Source organism: Piliocolobus tephrosceles, chromosome 11 (assembly GCF_002776525.5).
Source record: "Piliocolobus tephrosceles isolate RC106 chromosome 11, ASM277652v3, whole genome shotgun sequence".
NCBI classification, from domain to species: Eukaryota; Metazoa; Chordata; class Mammalia; order Primates; family Cercopithecidae; genus Piliocolobus; species Piliocolobus tephrosceles.
Window position 1 is genome coordinate 118,270,153 of NC_045444.1, and position 4,624 is coordinate 118,274,776.

General features: G+C 47.4%; 1 pseudogene; it reads right to left on the reverse strand.

Annotated features, from left to right (window-relative positions):
* Positions 1–1,145: 1,145 nt before the first annotated feature.
* On the reverse strand, positions 1,146–1,721 carry LOC111527537 (annotated as a pseudogene).
* Between the last annotated feature and the right edge of the window lie 2,903 nt (positions 1,722–4,624).

A 4,624-nucleotide genomic window follows, 5' to 3' on the forward strand; every position in this document is an offset into this window, starting at 1 on the left:
TCCCATGTCCTCATTGGAAATTCATTACTCAGGTGTCCAGGCATTCCTTGGTGAGGAAGCCTATACCCACACCGATTTCACCGCCAAATCCTTTTGGGTGATATCTAGGTGAAACAAATCTTAGGGAAATTTTGGGGAAAGTATATTTCTCAAAAAGCCTAAGAGTGCTGGGCGCAGTGACTCATGCCCATAATCCCAGCACTTTGGGAGGCTGAGGGGGGAGGATCGTTTGAACCCGGGAGTTTGTGGCCAGCCCACACAACATAGTGAAATCCCATCTCTGCTACAGATAAAAACCCTAAGAGAAGCAAAACACCTTTTAACCTTACAGGTTTTCCCAGCTATTCTTTCTGGACTTCAAACAGGCACAGTCACTCTCAGCAAGTTTTCTTTCATCCTTGCTTTTCCCACTGGCAAGTAGACTAGGAGATACGGTTTGACTTGTATGAAGTCTGTGGCCATTCCTTATTTGATTGCCCCAAGGTCCTAAGGGTCCTCTCCATGATTCAGCTTCCTTAAAAATAATGATGGCAACAGTAGTAACTTGTCTCTAAAGTGCTTTACAAAGTGTGTTTGCATACAATAAGTCATTCAGTCCCTTCCACCCAAACAGTCTTCTAAGGTAGGTAAGGGTATTATTGCAACCATCCTCACTTTGCATATGAGAAGACAATCCCAAAGATTTGAAGTGTCCCAGTGGTAAGTGGCAAAATGAGAACTCTTAGATCTCCTGACTTGCACATCCTGTCATCTGCTCTGTTACATTCTCATCTACAGTCTGCTATCCAACTTGAGCCTTGCTACCCCTCTACCTGCTGCTGTTCCTCTGAGAGTTCATCTTGCCCTTATTTTGAGGGAGGGAGGGGCAAGACCAGTGTTAGTGTTGATTTTGCCTCAAGGACCCTGGCAGGGAAGCAGCAGTGTTCCCATTGTAGAGGCCAGAAAAGCTGCACAGTGACACAGCCAGGATCCCTCATGGAGCCGTGACAGGCCAGAACTGGGGCTCCCAGCCACTGAGGAGGGGTGGCAGAGGGTTGTTTGGCCAGGTCTGGGTGATCTGAAGGCTTGGTGACCAGGGATGACATAATCATATGCAGGACCAATGCCATCACTGCCCTGAGAATGTTCTTCCCCCGGAGCTGCCTCTAGGAGGTGAGGTAGCAGTAGGTGAGGACAATACCCCTTTCAGCTTCAGCAGGTGAAAAGTGTGGTTCTCGATGAAGTTGAGCCGGTGTGTGTGCCAGGTCTCCTTCTACAGTGGGTACGCATCATACAGGATCCCATCAAAGCGACCACCTGGCAGGGTGAGTGCCACCTCCGTCCACAGGACTTTCAAGGGGATGACCTTGTGTGTCTGCTGCTGGGCCCAGTCTTGGAGCCACTGGAAGATGCTGTCATTGTACTCCATGATCCAGTGTTCCTGGATGGAGACCTCCTGCACCTTCCATGTTCTTGTGGCCATGCTGAAGCCCACATCTAGGACTCGGCCCCCTTTGGAGGTGGTGAAGGCAGTGATGGAGGTTGTAGTGGGGGCGCTCTTGCTGCAGATAGAGCCCCAACTGGGAACCTGACGTGCCAGGGCCCAGTCCCTGCAGCCATCTCGCTTTTCACATACCTTGTTTCTACTTGCCAAACCCACCCAGCCACTTAATAAGGAAGCGGAGAGTATAGGATAGAGACCTCCAGAAATTGTGGGAATAGTGGCCCAGCCAGATGTTCATTGCTCCGCTGGGACTCTGGTGGGAGGCTTGGCCTGCAAGCTCTGTAGTTTCCTGTCTGGCATCCTGGCAGCTGGGCTCAGGTCTAAAATGTGCAGAAGTGTTTTATACATAAATAGAACATTCCAAAGAGATGTCCTCATCAACAGTGAGACATCTTAGAGGAGGAGACACCACAGTATTAAAGAGAATTACCTCGATGGCAGTGCCTGTGGGCTTGCTTGAGTCACATTCTTTACCTCTGAGCTTTCTGCCTCCTCAAACCCTTTTTGCTCTTTCTGTTCAGATGAGAGGCGTTATGGTTCCTATTTGGGTAACATTAGGGAGGTGGTCAAAGCCCCCAGGACAGCCCGTTTCTGTGGTCCTAATCCAAGACGGTCATCACTGATAGTAAGATTCTCTTCTCCCCACTTCAGTCACAGAAAATGGGGTGGCGACCAAACAAGCTCAAGTGATAAACTGCTGGTGATATGTGTACATGTTTGTTGTTTTCTCCACCTCTGAGGTGCTGGGTTGCCTGAAACCAAAGTGTTTTGGTTTGTGTACTAAAGTTGTTTTTCTGGCAGACTGAGACCTCACTTTTTTTTTTTTTTTTTGAGGCAGAGTCTCGTTCTGTCGCCCCGGCTGGAGTGCAGTGGCCGGATCTCAGCTCACTGCAAGCTCCGCCTCCCGGGTTTACGCCATTCTCCTGCCTCAGCCTCCCGAGTAGCTGGGACTACAGACGCCCGCCTCCTCGCCCGGCTAGGTTTTTGTATTTTTTAGTAGAGACGGGGTTTCACCGTGTTAGCCAGGATGGTCTTGATCTCCTGACCTCGTGATCCGCCCGTCTCGGCCTCCCAAAGTGCTGGGATTACAGGCTTGAGCCACCACGCCCGGCCGAGACTTCACTTTTTTAAAAATGTGGCAATTGGTTGACTTTTGGTGGTCCCGAAGGACCTATCACACTACTCATGGTATCTGAGTTTCAAGTCTAGCATGGCTTAGGTAGTCTGTGATTGTACCTGTTTCTTCCTGGATTCTGCACATAGCCAGGAGCATCTCACTGCTTCATTCCATGTTTCTTGCAGTTATGCTTGGGATATGCAGATGGAAATGCATATTTTATTGTAAATTTCATTTTATATCTAGCTTATATTACCCTTAGAGCGTTCAGTGGGTCTTTTAAACTTACGTCTGTTAAGTAGGTTGTCTGTGACTTGTTGGGCAGTAAAGGTAGATGCTAAGCAAGTATTTATTATCAAGAGGAAGTGTTGAGTCAGTATTAAGGGTGAGAACCGCTCTTCATGGTTAAGGATGAAACCAACAAGGAAAGAAGTGATGGGAATGCAGAGACAGGAGCAGCCCAGCTCTTCTTGGGGTTGTTTATGCGCATTCTTGCATTGGTCTGCGACTTTTTCTCAGCAGACACCACTGTGGGCTGCTCTAATGACTTCTCTTTCCTCCTCGAACAACTTCTGGAGAAGTTTCACAGCTGCAGAGTGGTGCCGCTACACATTCATCATCTAACCTGACCTGGGTCCTCAGCTGTAGGGCCATCTGTCTCGAGTCAGCTGTCACTGTTAAAAGTTTCATCATTTTCTCTGGTTTGGCTTGCTGAAAAAAAAAAGGAAACGTAACAAAAACATTAAAAAAGTTTCACTATTTTCTTAAAATAGTTTGCCTTGTCATACCTTCTCATGTTCACTGGATGACTATCCTTTCTTCCTGGTGAAAGCAGAAACCCTCAGTTTGTCATCTTCCACCTACAGACTCATCTGCATCCGTCCTTACCTCCTTGGGGAGAGAAAGACGTCTCTCCTGCCATGTGAGTATCAGTCATTCCCCTGTGCCATTTCGTTTTCTGTTTTTCAGTCTACCCTTTTCTCCCCCAAAGTCTGCCTTTTCTCTCCAAAGTTTTCACTTATGTGTCTTTAGCCTCTCCTCTAATGGATGTAAGTGATGAATAATTTTACACTTAAAGGGACCCTCCCTGAACCTCATGTCCCTTTCCAGCCACTGCCTTTTTCATCTTTAATGACCATCCTTCTTGAGAGTTGTCTACCCTTTCTGTCGCTCTCTTCTCCTTCACTGACATGTGAGGTCTACTGCTGCCCAGCTGCTGATCATTTTCTTGTCAAGGGGACCATTGATCTCCAACTTGCTATCCTTAGTTTTTATCTGGCTTGATCTTTGTGTTACACTTGGCACTGTTGGGCCCACTTCTTTAAGTGTTCTCTTAGTTTTCATGGCTCCAGTCTCTCCAGATTTTCCTGTGTTCCTTGACCTATGTTAAAATTTCTTCAGGGGCACCTCTTCCTTTGGAGTCAGAGGTGTTTTCTAGGGTTCCGTTGTGACCTTGTCATTTTACTTTTATACATCTCCAGAAGTTGTATGATTCACTGCCATGGTTCCACTTTCATTTATAATGCCCAAATCTCTACTTCTGGCTTGTTCTGCCAACATGAATAGTCAGCAGCCACCTGGACATTTCTGCTTGCCATCTCCCAGGTCCACTCCTGTAGTCAGTAATCGGTGCCCAGTATTCACCAAGTATATTAGTTTGCTAAGTCTACCATAACAAGATGCCACAGATTAGGCCAAAGCAACAGAAATGTCTTTTCTCACAGTTCTAGAGGCTTGAAGTCTAAGATCACAGTGTCAGGAGGTTTGATTTCTCCTGAGGCCTCTCTCCTTGGCTTGCAGATGGCTGTCTTGCTGTGTCCTCACATGGCCTTTTCTCTCTCTCTCTCTTTTTTTTTTTTTTTTTGTGAGATGGGGTCTTGCTCTGTCACCCAGGCTGGAGTGCAGTGGCACAATGACAGCTCACTGCCCTCTCAACCTCCTGGGTCCAAGTGATTCCTTCCAGCTCAGCCTCTCAAGTAGCTGGGACTACAGGTACATGCCATCATGCCTGGCTAATTTTTTGT